Source organism: Theropithecus gelada, chromosome 1 (assembly GCF_003255815.1).
Source record: "Theropithecus gelada isolate Dixy chromosome 1, Tgel_1.0, whole genome shotgun sequence".
In the NCBI taxonomy this organism is placed as follows: Eukaryota; Metazoa; Chordata; class Mammalia; order Primates; family Cercopithecidae; genus Theropithecus; species Theropithecus gelada.
Window position 1 is genome coordinate 54107303 of NC_037668.1, and position 20753 is coordinate 54128055.

The window sequence follows — 20753 nt, forward strand, 5'->3', positions numbered from 1 at the left end:
CACTCATCTCCTCCTCATACAAAGCCCCAAAGCAAATCTTTGCATGATGAATTATTACCGTTTGTAAACTTTTAGTTAACTGAGTTTTGACCACAACTGAGTTTTGGCTCCAACTTTGATGGGGCGGAGGGCCTGAAGAAAGGATGAGCTGGCCAGGCACAGTGACTCACGCCTGTAATCCCAACACTTTGGGAGGCCAAAGCAGGCAGATCACCTGAGGTTGGGAGTTTGAGACCAGCCTGGCTAACATAGTGAAACCGTGTCTCTACTAAAAATACAAAATTTAGCCAGGCGTGGTGGCAGGTGCCTGTAATGCCAGCTATTCGGGAGGCTGAGGCACGAGAATCACGTGAACCTGGGAAGCAGAGGTCATATGGGGTCATAGAAACCCCATAGCAGGGGTTTCTCCACATTGGTCAGGCTGGTCTCAAACTCCCGACCTCAGGTGATCCACCCGCCTCGGCCTCCCAAAGTGCTGGGATTACAGGTGTGAGCCTCCACGCTCGGCCTACATTGTTATTAACTTAAAGCTGACAAATTGGGTCTTTTTTTATATCAGAAAAACATACAAAAACTCACTGTGTTTGGAAGGCTCCCTGTAATCTATAAGATCTTTAAATCTTACCAGGTTTCTAAATTTCCTTCCTTCCTTCCCTCCTTCCCTCCTTCCTTCCCTCCCTCCCTCCCTCCCTCCCTCCCTCCCTCCCTCCCTCCCTCCCTCCCTCCCTCCCTTCCTTCCTTCCTTCCTTCCTTCCTTCCTTCCTTCCTTCCTTCCTTCCTTCCTTCCTTCCTTCCTGTTGTTGACAGATTCTCGCTCTTGTTGCCCAGGCTGGAGTGCAGTGGTGCAATCTTGGCTCACTGAAACCTACGCCTCCTGGGTTCAAGCGATTCTCCTGCCTCAGCCTCCTGAGTAACTGGGATTACAGGCACCTGCCACCATGCCCAGCTAATTTTTGTGTTTTTAATAGAGAGGGGGTTTCACTGTGTTGGCTGGGCTGGTCTCGAACTTTTGACCTCAAGTGATCAGCCTGCCTCGGCCTCCCAAAGTGTTGGGATTACCGGCATGAGCCACTGTGCTGCACCTTTTCCTGGTTTTAAATGATCCTCTCGCCTTGGTCTCCCAAAGTGCTGGGATTACAGGCTTAAGTCACCCTGTCCAGCTATTTAGATTTAGGATTTCTTTATGCCATATTGAAAGGACTAATGGTCTGAAATCAGAAATTAGGAGAAACTAAAAAGAATAGAAACAAAGGAGAACTTTTTTGGGGGACAGAGTCACTCTGTCACCCATGCTGGAGTACAGTGGCACGATCTCAGCTCACTGCAACCTGCGCCTCCCAGGCTCAAGTGATTCTTATGCATCAGCCTCCCAAGTAGCTGGGACTACAGGTGCATGCCACCACACCCACTATGCCCAGCTTATTTTTGTATTTTTGTAGAGATGAGGTTTTGCCATGTTGCCCAGGCTGGTTTGGAACTCCTGGCCCAAGGTAATCACACTGCTTGGCCTCCCAAAGTGCTGGGATTACAGGCATGAGCCACCGCACCCATCCAATCAAAGGAGAAGGTTGGTGGAAAAAGTTATATCTAGCTAAATTATATCAGCAAAAAAAAATACTATGTTGGCCAGGCACAGTGGCTCACGCCTGTAATCCCAGCACTTTGGGAGGCTAAGGTGGCTGGATCACTTGAGGGCAGGAGTTGGAGACCAGCCTGGGCAACATGGCAAAACCTCGTCTCTACAAAAACTAGAAAAAATTAGCCGGGTGTGGTGGCGCGCAACTGTAGTCCCAGTTACTCGGGAGGCTGAGGCAGGAGGATCACCTGTGTCCAGGAGGTGGAGGTTGCAGTGAGTTGAGATCGTGCCGTTGCATTCCAGCCTGACTGACGGAAGTGAAACCCTGTCTCAAAAAAGACAACAATAACAAAAAGAAAAGGACTATGTTAACGTCTCAATTTTCTATAGAAGGTAATTTATCCAACAATCTAGGGTATCAGTAGGGAAATTGAGAATACTACTAAAAAATGAACTGCTTGAAAAGCTAATACTATTCACTTCTAGGAAAGACTGTCAGATTCAAAGCCTATTTGCTCTTACTTTACACACAACGCTAATAAATTTTGTTACCTAGTTTCCTAGGACACAGATTAGGAAGAGAATTGCTACAGCCAGGCCCCCAGGAAGTAGCAAGAGGTATTATCTAATATCTTGGCAAAGGAATGGATGAAACAGAAAGAAAATTATTGGAAGGACACAAAAGAACTCAAAATCACACTAGCCTTGGATTATTTTGGGTAGGGCAAAAAGCATAGCATATTTTAATATTTCTCAGAGATGCAGTACTTTAGAGTTTCGTTCTGAATGCTAACAATGACCAAGAAAATAAGAAAAGTTTAAATTATATTTGCTATACATTTCAAGAAGGCAGGGATCTGTTTTATTTAAAATAATTTTTCATTAAAGGCATATTTTAAAACATCTTGTACTGAAAGGGATTCGTTTTAATTATTTAGAAAATGAATTCAGGCTTTTCATATTATCCAAAGGTGTCAGATAAATGAAGCCTTATAGCAAAGTCAGAGTAAATACACACCTGTTTACATTGACAGGTCTTCTAAATATCCCTTTAGATCTGGTTGGCTGCTTTGACCCCCAAGCAAGAGAGAATAAATAATGCATTTCCCTACGAGCTGATTAACAGTAAAAGTTTAACAAGATCCCATTGATATGCCCAGCCCCTCGGAAGACAGAATGAGTAGAAAATAGGAAAGGCATGTAATACTTTGTTCTGAGTTCTCAAGGATTAAAGAATGATCATACAAAACAACCCACAATGTAATGTTTATACTGTTAAATAATATCAAACTATATAAATTAACAAAAATTATACATGAAAACAATTCTATGGCTCATGCATTATATATATATATATGCATTGCTTAGAAATTGTTTCGAACTATAGCACATATATATGGTATTGCTTAGAACTATAGCATACATATATGCTATAGTTTAAGAGTTTAAGAATTTAATAAGGTTATGAAATCCATTAATGGTACGGTTATCACTTTGGGACACTTCTGAGGCTCTCAGGGAGTTATTGGAAGGTCAAAATAAGATGAAGGCAGAAGATTCTGTAAGGCTATCACCCAAGACCACCTGAATCTATCTGCTTTTCTTCGGTTTTTTTGTTTTGTTTTGTTTTGTTCGTATTTTTTGAGACTGAGTCTCACTGTTGCCCAGGCTTGAGTGGAGTGGCATGATCTCAGCTCACTGCAACCTCCACTTCCCAGGTTCAGGTCATTATCCTGCCTCAGCCTTCCCAGTAGCTGGGATTACAGGCGCCTGCCACCACCTCCAGTTAATATTTGTATTTTTAATTGAGGGATTTCAACATTTCGGCAAGGCTGGTCTCAAACTCCTGATCTCAAATGATCAGCCTGCCTCGGCCTCCCAAGGTGCTGGGATTACAGGTGTGAGTCACCACACCCAGCCCATCTGCTTTTCTTCTTTGCTGTCTAAGACAGCAAGGTGTTTCCTGCCTGTTTTACTTAGGGGTAGCAGGACTCATCAAGACACACTGAGGGACTCAGCCAAGCACACCACAGGTCTTAGGGCTGCAGCCTACTGTTACATTTCCCTACCTAGAAGTTAAACCCCATGGGAGCTGGAACCTTGTTTGTCTTGTGTACAGCACAAGGCTAGCATATGGTAGTATTCAAACATTTCTCAAATAAATATCATAGAGTGGCAATGACAGTCTGAGGTAGATAAGTACCTGGAGCCTTAATTTGGAAAGCTTTTCCCAGGAATAAGAGCATGAGTGGAGATATATGGGCTATTCAGGGAGCTCAGGGTAGTGCATGATAATCTGTAATGGAACCATGTGCCCCAGAATGAACTTTGATAAGGTCCCAGATTCAGTCATGAACATTTAGGGAAAGTATTTTCATTACTATGCTAGTTTTTCTTTGTGGGACTGATGATTTAAGTATGTTTTAAAAATTTGAGTTTGGGTAGCTTCATTTATTCAGGAAGAACATCTTTATTTTTTTGGAGAACAGAAAACCTTTTCCTTGTTTTGCCGTTCAGTAGGGCAGAATGTTTAGACTGACTCTTTTTTATAGAAGTAACTTAAGCCCACCCAAATGTCTAAGTATGAAACTTAGAGACAAGAGAAAACAATCGACGTGACAAGAGAAAACAATCCAGGTGGAAATGAACAGTGAGAGACGTGTAGGTTCCCTATTCTGTGAGGAGTAACATAGGGAAATGAAAGTGAACTGAGGAGAGGAAGAGAAGTGGAAGCTGAAGAAACAGCCAAGAGGATCAGAAAGAGAGGTTTAAAGTCACGCTCCTCTTGATCTCCAAGTGCATTTGCACTTGCTTCTTTCTCTGCCTCTTGGTTGTTTGAAGGCACCAGGCATGAGTTCCCACACAGCACACCCTCGACCTCTCCTGGTCACACTCTGTCATGAGTCACAACCTTGATTGTGAACACAGCAAAGAGCAGGGCTCTCAGAGAGGAAGACAGTGCCTGATCCAGTGTCCACTACTTCAAGAAGTGGGCATAAGGTGGCAGCACTGGTAGCACCTGCAGGTGTCTTGGAGAGGAAGCTTGGCCAAGGGCCAGCTGCACTTCAGCTGCTAAGTCCCAGGGAGAAAATGGAAAAAAAGAACTCTGCTAAAGTCCTCCTTATGAGGGTAGTCAGTAACGGGAGGAGAAAGGCTTCTCATAGGGAAGCGACGGTACTCAGGAGCTCCACTGGGAGGAGTGGCTGAGAGGGTGACATTGCTGTCCGGCACCCACACATCTGTTGGAAGAATACTATCACTTATGAGACAGGATTAATACAGGTGAACAACATGGATGAAACCTGAAAACAGTATGCCACGTGAAAGAAGCCAGTCACAAAAGACTGCATATTATATGATTCCATTTGTAAAAAATGTCCAAAATATACAAATCTGTAGAAATGAAAAGTAGATTTTTTTTTTTTTTTTTTGAGATGGAATCTTACTCTGCCACCCACGCTGAAGTGCAGTGGTGTGATCTCTGCTCATTGCAACCTCTACCTCTTGGGTTCATGTAATTCTTCTGCCTCAACCTCCCAAGTAATCGAGATTACAGGTGCCTGCCACCACACCTGGCTAATTTTTGTATTTTCAATAGAGATGGTGTTTCACCATGTTGGCCGGGTTGGTCTCAAACTCCTGACTTCAAGTGATCTGCCCACCTTGGCCTCCCAAAGTGCTGGGATTACAGGTGTGAGCCATCACCCCTGGCAGACAGAAAGTAGATTAATGGTTGCCTAGGGCGTGAGGCTGGGGAGAATGGGGAGAGGAGGCTAAAGGGTATGGAGTTTCTTTTCAGGGTGATGAGACGTTCTAAAATTGATTGTGGTGATGGTTGCATAACTCTGAATATGCTGAAACCATTGAATTGTACAATTTGATGGGTGAATTGTAATTATATTTCAAAGCTGTCATTAAAAATGACTGATGAACATTTAGCTAAAAATCAGACAGGAAAGGTTATAATGTGAGTGCATTCTTACCATCTTTCCCCTCCCTCCCTGGTCCTATGAATGTGGATGGCCACAACGGGGGTAAGAGGCATCCCTCTTCGTGGAACCACCCATCTTTTTTTTTTTGAGACAGGGTCTCGTTCTGTTGTTCTAGGCTTATTGCAGCTTTTACCTCCTGGAATCAAGTGATCTCCCACCTTAGCCTCCTTAGTAACTGGGAGGGAACCACCCATCCTTAAGATAGTGCCTCTTGGCTGGGCACCGTGGCTCACGTCTGTAATCCCAGCACTTTGGGAGGCCGAGGCAGGCGGATCACAAGGTCAGGAGATCGAGACCATCCTGGCTAACACGGTGAAACCCAGTCTCCACTATAAATACAAAAAACTAGCTGGGCATGGTGGCGGGCGCCTGTGGTCCCAGCTACTTGGGAGGCTGAGGCAGGAGAATGGTGTGAACCCGGGAAGCAGAGGTTGCAGTGAGCCGGGATCGTACCATTGCACTCTAGCCTGGTGACACAGTGAGACTCTGTCTCAAAAAAACAAACAAAAAAAAAGACAGTGCCTCTCAAACTTCATGTTATTTTAGGAGCCAGGGCTCTATATAACTGTTGGCCAGAGTAGTCTTAAACTCCTGGCCTCAAGCAATCCTTCTGTCTTGACCTCCCAAAGCACTGGGATTACAAGCATGAGCCATCACACCTGGCCAGGCTTCAAACTTTAATTTGCAGAAAAACCACTTGGAATATTGTCAAAATGCAGATTCTGTTTCAGAAGGTCTGAAGTGGGGCCTGAGACTGTGCATTTCTAAGATGCTCCAAGGTGATGTTTAAACTGCTAATCCTAGGATCACACTTGGAAATGAGAAGCTCTAAGAGGCCCAAAGAAATTATATTCTTTGGGATCAGTACACACACACACACACACACACACACACAAAAACAGGTGCTTCTACTAACAGTTAATATTGGTACCTTGAGAAAGTACATTTCGGGCTGGGCGCGGTGGCTCACGTCTGTAATCCCAGCACTTTGGGAGGCTGAGGCGGGTGGATCAAGAGGTTAGGAGATTGAGACCATCCTGATTAACACGGTGACACCCCATCTCTACTAAAAATACCAAAAATTAGCCGGGTGTGGTGGCGGGTGCCTGTAGTCCCAGTTACTTGGGAGGCTGAGGCAGGAGAATGGCGTGAACCTGGGAGGCGGAGGTTGCACTGAGCCGAGATCATGCCACTGCACTCCAGCCTGGGTGACAGAGCGAGACTCCTCCGTCTCAAAAAAAAAAAAAAAAGAAAGAAAAAGTACATTTCTAACATTATTGGATTTATTACACATTTTTATTGAAAACCTCAGAATTCAGAATTTATAAGAGAGCTGAGTTTGAATCCTGACTCCATCATTTACCAGTATTGTAACCTTGAATTACATAATCTATATGAGCCTCTGTTTCTTTGCTTATATAGGAAATAATAATGCCTATCTTATTGGATTTTTGTGAGTATTAGAGACTATATTGCACACACAATAGTCACTTGTGAGATAGCTTCTATTATTATTATCATTATTTGAGACAGGGTCTTGCTCTGTCACTCAGGCTGGAGTGCAGTGGTGCAATCATATCTCACTGTAATCTCAAACTCCTGGGCTCAAGCAGTTCTGCCTCAGCCTCCCCAGTAGCTGATTCTGCAGGCATGAACCACCATGCTTGGTGAATTTTTTTTTATTGTGGAGATTAAGTCTGGCTATGTTGCCCAGGCTGGTCTCAAACTCTTGGCCTCAAGCAATCCTCCTGCCTTGGCCTCCCAAATTGCTGAGATTATAGGCATGAGCTACCATGCCTGGCCCAAGATAGCTTCTATCGTTGTGGAAAAATTTGTGTGAGGTGAAGGATCTACCCCACTTTCCTTTTCATGTTTATATTACTCAATATTTTCTTTTAAATCTTCTAAATCTCCCAAATCTTGAAATTTTGGTTGTGTAAGAGATGCTTCCCAAGATATTTTTTCTTTATTCATTTGAAGACATCACTGTCATTTAGACCTCTAGTAATATCTATAGGGAATATAATTTTTTTTCTTTTGTTGAGATGGCATCTTGCTTTGTCACCTAGGCTTGAGTGCAGTGGCAGGATCTCGGCTCACTGCAACCTTTACCTTCCAGGTTCAAGTAATTCTCCTTCCTGAGCCTCCCAAGTAGGTGGGATTACAGGGGCTCATGACCACGCCCAGCTAATTTTTGTATTTTTAGTAGAGATGGGGTTTCACCATGTTGGCCAGGCTGGTCTTGAACTCCTGACCTCAGGTGATCTGCCCACCTCAGCCTCCCAAAGTGCTGGGATTACAGGCATGAGCCACCACATCCAGGCTGTATCATTTTGAACCAATGTAGTATTTGGAACCAATCCAAATAAAAGAAAACACACACCTATGTGTAGGTGCGGTGGCTCATGCCTGTAATCCCAACACATTGAGAGGGTGAGGCAAGCAGATCACTTGAGGTCAGGAGTTAAAGACCAGCTTGGGCAATATGGCAAAACCCTGTCTCTACAAAAAATACAAAAATTAGTCAGGCATGGTGATGTGTGCCTGTAGTTCCAGCTGCTCCAGAGGCTAAGGTGGTAGGAGCACTTGAGCCCAGGATGTTGAGACTACAGTGAGCCAATATCATGTCACTGCACTCCAGCTCGGGCAACAGAGAGACCCTGTCTCAAAAAAAAAAGGGGGGCCCAGCGTGGTGGCTCACGCCTATAATCCCAGCACTTTGGGAGGCTGAGACAGGTGGATTACCTGAGGTCAAGACCAACCTGGCCAACATGGAGAAACCCCGTCTCTACTCAAAATACAAAATTTAGCCAGGTGTGGTGGTGCCTGCCTATAATCCCAGCTCCTCAGGAGGCTGAGGCAAGAGAACCGCTTGAACCTGGGAGGCAGAGGTTGCAGTGAGCTGAGATCATGCCACTGCACTCCAGCCTGAGCAACAGAGCAAGACTCTGTAAAAGTTTAGGCCGTGTGTAGTGCTCACGCCTGTAACCCCAGCACTTTGGGAGGCCAAGGCAGGCAGATCACTTGAGATCAGGAGTTTTAGACCAGCCTGGCTAACATGGTGAAACCCCATCTCTACTAAAAATACAAAAAAATTAGTTGGGTGTGGTGGCACGTGCCTATAGTCCCAGCTACTCAGGAGGCTGAGGCAGGAGAATCGCTTGAACCCAGGAGGCAGAGGTTGCAGTGAGCCAAGATCGTGCCACTGCACTCCAGCCTGGGTGACAGAGTGAAACCCCATCTCAAAAAAACAAAAAACAAAAAACAAAGTAAAAGTTTAGAATATTCAGTAAGGATCCAGCTGCAGTGGCTCACACCTCTAAGCAGGAGAATTGCTTGAGGTCAAGAGTTTGAGACCAGCCTGGGTAACTTCGTGAGATCCCGTCTCTATAAAAAACAAACAAAAAAATTAGCCCGGTGTGGTGGTGTGCTCCTGTAGTCCCAGCTACTTGGTAGGCTGAGGTGGGAGGATCACTTGAACCCAGGAAGTCAAAGCTGCAGTGAGCCACGATCACGCCACTGCACTCCAGTCACTGCACTGCAGCCTCGGTGAAAAAATGGGTCCCTGTCTTCAAAAAAAAAAAAAAGGCTGGGCGCGGTGGCTCACACCTGTAATCCCAGCACTTTGGGAGGCTGAGGCGGGCGGATCACAAGGTCAAGAGATCGAGACCGTCCGTCCTGGCTAACATGGTGAAACCCTGTCTCTACCAAAAATACAAAAAAAAAATTTGCTGGGCGTGGTGGCACATGCCTGTAGTCCCAGCTACTTGGTGGGCTGAGGCAGGAGGACCGCTTGAACCCGGGAGGCGGAGGTTGCAGTGAGCCAAGATCATGCCATTGCACTCCAGCCTGGGCAGCAGAGTGAGACTCTGTCTCAAAAACAAAATCAAACAAACAAACAAACAAACAAAAAACAAAGCAAAAAAAAAAAAAAAAGAAAGAAAGAAAGAAGGAAGGAAGGAAGGAAAGAAAGAAGGAGAGAAATTCAAAAAGGAATTTTGGTCACTCTGATTTTTAAGTGTAAAGCTGAAATAATTCCACAAAAGTTATTTTTATTTTTGTTACAAATTCTTTCACACTTAGTTACTTCATTGTGGTTTATGGCCTCGGTTGTTTTCCTTTTCCTTTACAGGTACACTAGGCAAGTTCTCCTAATTCCTGGCCCTCAGGGAAGCTTATAGAGTGAGGAGTGAGGCAATTTAGAAAACCCTGTTTTGGAACTGAGTTGCTCCTCAATAGCTCCCCATGAAAGAAGGATTCCTAGTACTGTACTGCTGCAAATGACTTGACATCACTGGCACACAGCTTGGGCTGGGGTGAGGACTGTGGCTTCCTTTTCGAGGTGCTCTGACCCAGAAGATTTCCAGACTGGAGCACCAGGTGATCACCCAGGCACCTTGTCCTCTCATGTAATACTTGGGCTAGTCTCCTCTGAATGTTATAAAGACAGACTCAAGAGGCTGCCCAGTTTGTTTGCTTTCATTTTGTTTTCATATTCTTTCAACTTTTAGGCTGATCTTATCTCCCTGATTTTCCTAGTGTAGGGAAGAAAATGTGACATATACTTATACTGTCACAGGCAAGTTTCTAGCACACCGTGTTAGTGAAATGTGCTTCTTCTCTCTTTTTTTTTTTTTTTTTTTTTTTTTTGAGACGGAGTCTCGCTTTGTTGCCCAGGCTGGAGTGTAATGGCCTGATCTTGGCTCACTGCAAACTCCGCCTCCCAGGTTCAAGCTATTCTCCTGCCTCAGCCTCCTGAGTAGCTGGGACTACAGGTGCACATCACCACGCCTAGCTAACTTTTGTATGTTTAGTAGAGATGGGGTTTCACCATGTTGGCCAGGATGATCCACCCGCCTCAGCCTCCCAAAGTGCTGGGATTACAGGGGTGATCCACCATGCCCAGCCTCCTTCTTCCTTTTTTAATTTTTAAATTTAATTTTATTTTTTTGAGACAGGTCTCACTCTGTTGCCCAGGAAGGCTGGAGTGCAGTGGTGCAATCTCAGTTCACTGCAACCTTTGCCTCCTGGGCTCAAGTGATCCTCCTGCCTCAGCCTCCCAAGTACCTGGGACTACAGACCCATGCCACTATGCCTGGCTAATTTTTGTATTTTTGATACAGACGGGTTTTTTCACTATGTTGCTCAGGCTGGTCTCAAACTCCTGGACTCAAGTGATCCACCCACCTTGGCCTCCCAAAGTGCTGGGATTACAGGTGTGAGCCACCATGCCCGACCTTGCTTTTTCCTTTTAAAATAATTTTTCAATATACTTTTTATAAATTTGACCTCTTGCCAACAACTTTCTATTACTGTGTACCCAGCACTACCCATATGAATGCCTAAGCAGTATAGAAACTTAAGAATTTGTTTTCTTCTCTTTTCCAAATTATTAGGCATCTAATGCTGTCAACTGGTAAATGTTTAGAGTTTAAGGTAAACATCACAAAGTTAACAAATACTTTTACAAATACTATAACAGACAACTGGGTTTGGGGCCAGGCATGGTGGCTTACATTTGCAATCCCAGCACTTTGAGAGGCTGAGGCAGGCAGGTCGCTTGAGCCCAGGAGTTCGATGCCAGCCAGGGCAACATGGCAAAAACCTGCCTCCACCAAAAATACAAAATTAGCCAGGCATGGTGGTGTACACCTGTAGTTCCAGCTACTAGGAGGCTGAAATGGGAGGCTCACTTGAGCCCAGGAGTTTGAGGCCAGCCAGGGCAACATGGCAAAAACTCGTCTCCACCAAAAATACGAAAGTTAGCCAGGCGTGGTGGTGTACACCTGTAGTACCAGCTACTAGGAGGTTGAGGTGGGAGAGTTGCTGAGCCCAGGAGGTAGAGCTGAGATCATGCCACCGCACTCCAGCCTAGGTGAGAGTAAGACCCCATGCCAATTAAAAAAAAAAAAAAAAGAAAGAAAAAGAAAAAAAAAGAAAGAAAAAGAAAATTGAGTTTCGAGATGTCATTTAAAAAAAACTTTTTATTTTTCTGAGATAGAGTCCCACTGTATCGCCCAGGCTGGAGTGCAGTAGAGCAATCTCAGCTCACTGCAACCCCCACCTCCTGAGTTCAAGTGATTCTCCTCCCTTAGCTTCCCAAGTAGCTGGGACTACAGGCGCGCAACACCAGGCCCAGCTAATTTTTGTAGTTTTGGTAGAGATGGGTTTTTGCCATGTTGGCCAGTTTGGTCTTGAACTCCTGACCTCAGGTAATCCTCCCACCTTGGCCTCCCAAAGTGCTAGGATTACAGGCGTGAGTCACTGCACCTGGCCTAAAATCTTTTTTTTTAAATAGAGAATTCTGTTGAGCACATATTTTCAAATTTGAAAAATAAAACAAGGGGGTCTACGTAGTCAGTGCAGCTTTGAATATTTAAGATTTCTTGCTGGGCGTGGTGGCTCATGCCTGTAATCCTAGCACTTTGGGAGGCCGAGGTGGGTGGATCACGAGGTCAGGAGATCAAGACCATCCTGGCTAACACGGTGGAACCCCGTCTTTATTTAAAAATACAAAAAAATTAGCCAGGCATGGTGGTTGACGTCTGTAGTCCCAGCTACTTGGGAGGCTGAGGCAGAAGAGTGGCGTGAACCCAGGAGGCAGAGCTTTCAGTGAGCCAAGATCACACCACTGCACTCCAGCCTGGGCAACAGAGTGAGACTCCATCTCAAAAAAAAAAAAAAAAGATTTCTTCAGGTAACTGTTCTGCTTTGTGTCGCTGCTAGGTGAGGCACTCAAAAAGGCTGAACTGAAGGAATGAACTCCCTGAAAGGGATAGCCACACTTTCATGGAGTGAGGAAGTGCTGGTTGCCAGTCTGGGACTTCCCAGGTCACTAATTTTGAAACCCACCAAACACTGATCCAACGATCAAATTCTAGTCTTTCAGTAGCAAGGATTGAAAGATTGGAAGACTTTATTCTGTTTCCTCATCTAGCACCAGGATTCTGTTGGGGAGTTCCAATGAAATGGACTCTAAGCGGGGCTTGCTCTTTCCTTTCTCATCTGTCCAATTAAGGAAATTATTTGATTTGGCGCATCTTAGCCATTCATTTTGGTGGACAGATGTTTCTCTTGTTACAAAGACCAAGGACCATTCTAAACCCAGAGTCAGCTGAATCGGTAGAACAAATATCTCATGATTCCACATAGCTGCCTTAGGAGCACAGGATTTCAAACCATGCAGGAATCCTTGGCACGAGCACTGTTATGTACAGGAGCCTGAGTTTGAGAGCATATGGTGTGGTATAAATTGTACATTGTGGACATTTTTGTGCTATTTAGTCCAAGTATAATCACGCAATGTGAGAGCCTAAGTGACCCACAGACAACAACAACAAAAAAGGGAAAAAGTCCCAGCGCAGTGGCTTATGCCTGTAATCCCAGCACTTTGGGAGGCCAAGGCAGGAGGATCACGAGGTCAGGAGTTTCAGAGCAGCCTGGCCAACATGGTGATGGCCAACATGGTGAAATTGAAAATACAAAAATTAGCTGGGCATGGTGGAGGCTGCAGTGAGCCGAGATCACACCACTGCACTCCAGCCTGGGTGACGGAGCAAAACTCTGTCTCAAAAAAAAAAAAAAGAGAAAAGAAAAACAAAAAAGATAAGAGTGAGAAGGAAGGGAAGAGCAGAAGAGGAGGATAAGTTACTTAATTATCTTATTCTCTACAAGAAAAAAATGACTAATGTATAAACCTGAGTATCAGAGTAGTAATAATATTGATATTAATACCTTTGGTAATTATGCCCGTGACCTCAAAGTACAAAAAAAATTCATTATTTTCCTTGTACTCACCAAATTCACTTTAAGGTCCCATAAAATGGGAGTTGCCATGTCTTCAGTTTTTCCTTGTTTTTCTTCTCTTTGTTCATGGGCTTTCTTGGACAGTGAGGGTTTTTTTGTTGTTTTGTTTTTTTTTCAGACCGAGTCTTGCTGTGTCACCCTGGCTGGAGTGCAGTGGTGCGATCTCGCCTCACTGCAACCTCCACCTCCCAGGTTCAAGCAATTCTCATGCCTCAGCCTCCCAAGTAGCTGGGATTACAGGTGCCTGCTATGAAGCCCAGCTAATTTTTGTATTTTTAGTCGGCCAGGCTAGTCTTGAACTCCTGACATCCAGTGATCAGCCCACCTCAGCCTCCCAACATGCTGGGATTACAGGCATGAGCCACCCGGCCTGGCCTGGTTTTTTTTTGTTTTTTTTTTTTTTTAAAGATGACATCTCGGCCGGGCGCGGTGGCTCAAGTCTGTAATCCCAGCACTTTGGGAGGCCGAGACGGGTGGATCACGAGGTCAGGAGATGGAGACCATCCTGGCTAACACGGTGAAACCCCGTCTCTACTAAAAAATACAAATAACTAGCCGGGCGAGGTGGCGGGCGCCTGTAGTCGCAGCTACTCGGGAGGCTGAGGCAGGAGAATGGCGTGAACCTGGGAGGCTGAGCTTGCAGTGAGCTGAGATTCGGCCACTGCACTCCAGCCTGGGCGACAGAGCGAGACTCCGTCTCAAAAAAAAAAAAAAAGAAAAAAAAAAAGATGACATCTCCATGTGTTGCCCAGGCTGGAGTGTGGTGGCTATTCACAGGCACAATTATAGCAAACTACAGCCTTGGATTCCAGGCCCCAAGCAATACTCCCACCTCAGCCTCCCGAGTAGCCACTGTACCGGACAAAATGAGGGATCTTGATCTGAGTGCCAGGCACTTATAAACAAATATTGAATCCAACAGGCTTGTACGATTTTGGAGGCATGTTTTTCCTTTTAAGTAGATATCAGCTTTATGGGAGGTACAATGGTAGTGTATACTCAATGTTGTATATCATAGCAGAGTAATTATAAGAGGATCTCCCATTATAGTAAATTGAATGAAAGGATTGACATCTCAAACCAAAAAGTGGAAAATGGCAAACTGGTTTCAAAATATCACGGTGAAGAGATGGCTATTCTACTGGAGGGGACCCTCTGCTCTGATGCTTCTAAGCAGACATAGTCCATATGACTGGATTTTGTGAGTCTATTTGAAATCCTGGTTATTACAGTTTATAAATGGATACAGCCATTTGGAAACCTGACTTAGAATGAACGTCTAGACATTTGTTTCAAAAGTAGAGCTAGCTCTCAAACTATAGGCTCCTTGCTTTGAATACTGAGTAGGGCATAAGCCTTTAACTTTCCTTTCCTCATCTCCTACCCTCACTCACTTCCAAGAACACCTTTGTAGAGTTTTCATCTGTCTTTGCAGTACTCCGTTCCTGTAAATTCCTTCTCCATGTTTTTGCTGTTTCATTTAGTTTGAAAAATGGCAGTGTGGAAAGTGTGGAATATGTTTGGTATAACCTTAATCCTGGCCAGCATCTCTGATCCCTAAAAAAAAAAAAAAGTATGTGTGTATATATATATATATATATATATATATAGAGAGAGAGAGAGAGAGAGAGTGTTTTCTAGGGTTAAAAATACAGAAGTAAAAACCTTAAACAAAATAGAAAACAAACCTCCCTTATTATCCAGGTCTCCTACATATTTTTAATTGTTTAGAAAATGTTTCTCCTGGGCCGGGCATGATGGCTCATGCCTGTAATCCCAGCACTTTGGAAGGCCGAGGCGGGTGGATCACCTGAGGTCGGGAGTTTGAGACCAGCCTGACCAACATGGAGAAACCCCATCTCTACTAAAAATATAAAAATTAGCTGGGCATGGTGGCGCATACCTGTAATCCCAGCTACTTGGGAGGCTGAAGCAGGAGAATCGCTTGAACCCGGGAGGTTGTGGTGAGCTGAGATTGGGCCATTGCACTCCAGACTGGGCAACAAGAGTGAAACTCCATCTCAAAAAAAAAAAAAAAAAGAAAGAAAGAAAATGTTTCTCAAGTTCTTCCTGTTAAATATTTCTCATATTTTGGCATCACATACAAAAATATGATGCCAGAGGTTTGTGTGTATGTGTGTGCATGTGTGTGGTGGAGGTGAGGGGGAGACTTGGTTGGTCCTATAGCACAGTGTGCAATGGTGAAGAACCTACTAAATTAATCTTCACATTAGCAGATCACTGAGAATATGAATCACTCACAGGCAGTCAAAAGGTGATGTCAGTGAACGGTTATGGCACAGCGTGACTGCTCCTGTTTGATACTGTATTTAGTCCTAGCACTATGGCTATTGCAGGGCTCTCCTGTGAATTTTATTGTGGAATTTCAGAAATTTCTACTGCCAGGTGGGTACAGTGGCTCATGCCTATAATCCCAGTACTTTGGGAGGCCGAGGTGGGAGGATCACTTGAGCCCAGGAATTCAGACCAGTCTGGGCAATATGGCGAAACCCCATCTCTACAAAAACATTTTTAAAAATTAGCTGGGTGTGGTGGCGCATGCCTGTAGTCTCAGCTATTAGGGAGGCTGAGGCAGGAAAACCACCTGAGTCCGGGGAGGTCAAGGCTGCAGTAAGCCATGGTCACACCACTGAACTCCAGCCTGGGCAACAGAGTAAGACCCTGTCTCAAAAAATAAATAAAATAAAATAAAATTCTACTGCCAAGTAGTAGCTAAATGTAATTCCCCCCCACCCCCCGAGACAGAATCTTGCACTGGGGTGCAGTGGCATGATCTCAGCTCACTGCAACCTCAGCCTCTGGGGTTCAAGTAATTGTCCTGCCTCAGCCTCCCAAGTAGCTGGGATTACAGGCGGCTGCCACCATGCCCGGATAATTTTTCTAATTTTAGTAGACAGGGCTTCACCATGTTGACTGAGCTGGTCTCAAACTCCTGACCTCAGGTGATCCACCCTCCTCGGCCTCCCAAAGTGCTGAGATTACAGGTGTAAGCCACAGTGCCTGGCACTAAATGTAATTTCTATAGCATTAATAAGTATTCCAGGAGGTAGTTAGATCAAGGAACAAGGTACTTAATGAAGTTTTAAAATATGGCTTTGGAGTGGTTATTATTAGCAATCGTCATACTGTTAATTTCTAGTTGAAAGAATAACAGGCTCACAAAAATTTCTAAGCCTTAGGAGAAGACCGATTTTGGTGGAAATTGGGTCAGAAGAGCATGTGCAACTCAAGGATTGCTGAGGATGAACAAGTGCATAGGTTAAAGTTGCTTCATCATGAAAGGTGAGTATTTAGGGTAGAGACCGTGGTCTTGGTCTACAGAACTTGGTTAAGCTTATAAAATGGTTTCTGTTTACCCTTTCTACAATCAGTGACAAATTGTACTAATAATGATGGACTCCTAAAAACTCTCAGTAGCCAATCAGGTTGTAGCCCCCTTGACCTTAAAGTTTTTTCCTAGAGAGTATTTTCTTTCTGAAGGCTGTGTGGTACCTCCACTCTCCAGTGATTCCACCTTGGAAACACTAGCTACTACTTCATAAAGAACTGGAAGGTAGGTGTGGCGGAGTCAACTACAATCCCTGTTTTCTAAACACTTTGGACTTCCAACTTTATCTGGGCTAAACGGGCAAACACATCAGCCACAAACTCGGGTTTTTGTTCGACAGAGTATCCATATTTTATTTATTTATGTATTTATGTATTTATTTTGAGACGGAGTCCCGCTCTGTCGCCCAGGCTCGAGTGCAGTGTGCTATCTCGGCTCACTGCAAGCTCCAACTCCCGGGTTCACGCCATTCTCCTGCCTCAGCCTCCCGAGTAGCTGGGACTACAGGCTGCCGCCACCACACCTGGCTAATTAGAGTATCATATTTTTAAGTAGTTGTGAGTGATTAGAAGAAAAATACTTCAATGAGCTCTTGGGCTTTGTTCCAAAGTCCAAAGGGACTAGTAAAAATGTGTAATCTCCATCCTGGTTTTGGTGTTGGGGGCAAAAATAGTGCCTAGTGTTGCACAGCACTGTGTGCTCTTGAGTGTAGTTTGTGGATGAGTTATATTGATGAATACACATTGTGGTAGAGGTGTGTGTGTGTGTTTCCATGCTGGTTTTTTTTTTTTTTTGAAAGGAGTCTCACTCTGTTGCCCAGGCTGGAGTGCAGTGGCGCAATTCTGGCTCACTGCAACCTCTGCCTCCTGAGTTCAAGCGATTTTCTCCTGCCTCAGCCTCCTGAGTAGCCCGGATTACAGGTGCCTGCCACCATGCACAGCTAATTTTTGTGCTTTTAGTAGAGACGGTGTTTCACTATGTTGGCCAGGCTGGTTTCGAACTCCTGACCTCAAGTGATCTGCCAGCCTCGGCCTCCCATACTGTTTTTAAAATGGCTTGTTGAATAGGCTTGATGAAGTGTGCTGGATTTTTTCGTCCATTGTCTCCTGTTCTGTCCCTCCCACAGCAAGACTAGAAGAGCAACAACACACTTCTATATAGGTCTCTAGTAGTCTCTTTGGAAGGGTAGGCCAATAAGAACCAACATGCTGGTCCTTACCCCCAACCCCTCTGGTGACTTCTGAATCCAGTTTCAATATTGTTAAATTTCAGGGAAGAAAGTGATAATGTGGAAAAGTGCCAAAACTCAGTCTGATTTTTCCTGGCAGCTTTCCCTTGGTGTCATCGGTAAGTTCTGTATTTCACTGGAGTGGAGTGCCACACTGCTACTATAGTAATCACTCCCACGCCTGACTTTTTTGTTTGGTCCATTTTATCTTTGGGAATAGGCGTTTTCTGTAGGGATAGATGGGTTTAAACCCTATTAAAGCTGGTCAGAATGTTTTTCATTAGGGGCCACTCAATTCCTGTCTTATACCTAATAGATTTCTTTGGATTTTCTCTGATTCTTATACAAAAAAAAAAAAACAGTATCATCATGCTGGAGGATTCTCTTGAGGTGGTTGCTTTGCAGAGAACAGACAGCATGTTTGCTTTTTTAGCCACCTATCCTGTTTCATAGGACTGCATGCCTGCCTCCCTCCATTTTGTCTGTGCTTACACTGTTTTTGCTTCTCTTTCCAACTCTTCTACAGAACTTGTGTTGGAACAAAAGACTCCATTCCAGATCCATTCCAGAGTTGCTGTGAGAAACTTCCCCACTGACTCTTTTTTCCTAACTCAGTAAAATGGCAGTGTAAGAAAGCTTTATGGAGGCAAGGGCTGAAAGAAATCTCCACCTAGAATACAGTGTTTGATTTTTCCTTCTGATTTTCTTGTCAACTCTCAAAAACTTCCCTTATAATCATTTTATATGTGTGAAATTTACCTAGGTTGGTTTTAAAGAACAAAACAAAACAAAAGCAGCCTACATTGGTTTAACATGGGAAGTCCAAGATAACAGATTTTTTCTGTTCCTGAGCAATAGCCTTCTGTGCTAAGACTGGTGACCTTACCCTTCCTTGGTAATATTGTTGGTGCTTAGCCTTCCAGATCTAAAAACAGCTTAGTATAATAAGTACCAAGTACAAAATTGTTAAGTTTCTCTTTTGATTGACTATGAAGTGGCTATCAAGCTTTTGTTTTTGTTTTTGTTTTTTGAGACGGAGTCTCGCTCTGTTGCCCAAACTGGAGTGCAGCGGCACGATCTCGTCTCACTGCAACCTCCACCTCCTTGGTTCTATCAATTCTCCTGCCTCAGCCTCCCGAGTAGCTGGGATTACAGGCGGGTGCCACCACGCCCGGCTAAGTTTTTGTATTTTTAGTAGAGACAGGGTTTCACCGTGTTAGCCAGGATGGTCTTGATCTCCTGACCTCATGATATGCCCGCCTCGGCCTCCCAAAGTGCTGAGATTACAGGCCTTAGCCACTGCGCCTGGCTCAAGCTTCTTTAAATGGGTTTTTCATACAGTATTTTTTGTATTAGTTGGTGAATACAAATCTTCAATGAGCTCAGCAGAAATAAGAAATCCAAATTCCTGATCTGCCCAGTGGTTTTATAAAACCCCAGTTCTGTTTTTTTGTTTTTTGTTTTTTTAAAAAATATTAGTAGTAGTAGCTTTACTCAGTCTTTTCCACAAAAATAAGCTCACTGGTCAGCAAGCTCACCAGTAAGACTGGTGAGTGAGGCTGTACTTAGGAGAATATGAAAGCCTTGGTACCTTTTTCCTCATATTAGACTGGCCCTGGGTGTTATTTTTGTTTGAAACCTGCCACAAGCCAGACCAGCCTGGACTTTTACTTATTTTATTTTTTGTTTTAGTTTTGGGGAAAGTGGGGGTGAGGGTAATTTTTATTTTATTTTGGGACAAAATAAGCTGGTTGACTTACGCCTGAGGCTCTTTTTTTCACAGCTACTTTGGGGGAAAAAAGTCTTATTCAGAAATTAACATTTCTCAAAATGTGTTCCTTATTATTCTGAAATATAAATGACCCCAAATTGCTTAAGAGTTTGAGATGAATGGGGAAAAGATCTAGAAAAGCATTTACTGTGTGCCCACCAAGTTTGAGGCCTCCTGGTTTGCTCCTTTGGCATTCTAGGTCCTTGGCAGGCACAGTTTTACCGCGAAGAGCTGTTGAATGCCATTCCAAGTTCATTCCATTTTTCTCCGTGTGTGGATCCAGTTCGTATTTTACAGCTCCCGTCTGGGAGCCGGTAACATAATGAATTGCCTTGACTCTCGCTTCAATCCACTTTCCTCGCTTAATATGCAGCCCAAAGTTTTGCAACTCGCTGTCAGATGGTAGTGCTAGACTTTCACACCGATCCCAAAGCCTCCGCTGGGGCTGTTTCTTAACACGGAGTTACAAACTTTAAGAAACAGACAGCTCCAGACGGAAATCCACGCCAGGCTTTGAACTCTGCTTCTGGCTTCCGTCAACTGACATAGTTGCCCTTTTGCTCAAACTCGCAGCTCTAGTTCGCACTCGAGAGAGCTCTGCTGGGTGTCTGCTGCTGTGCCGCGGCGGGAACGTGTGGGGGCAACAACCTGGCGCTCCAACGATTCTCCACGCCTTAGTTAGGAACCTAAGCAAACCCTCACTAGGGTCCCTGGGCTTAAAACGACTTCTCCCACAAGGATTGGGTGGAGGAAGGAGCCGAGCCCGATCTTCTGTTTGTTTGTTGAGTTTTTCAGACATTTAGGGGAAGCAAATTGCGAGAGAGGAAGGGCTGTCTTCCCTGCACACGTTTCCCTCTCCTAGCAAACCCTCCAGGCCTCGGTTCCACATTTTGCAGTTGACTCTCTGGATTTTAATAGGTTGTTCCCTTATCCTCGGGCCCAATCCATGCACACTGTGCAGCCGGATAAAATGGGAGCACATCCTCTGCCATTTTCAGCCGGTTTGTCCTGGCAGCCCTGCCCCCTTCCTT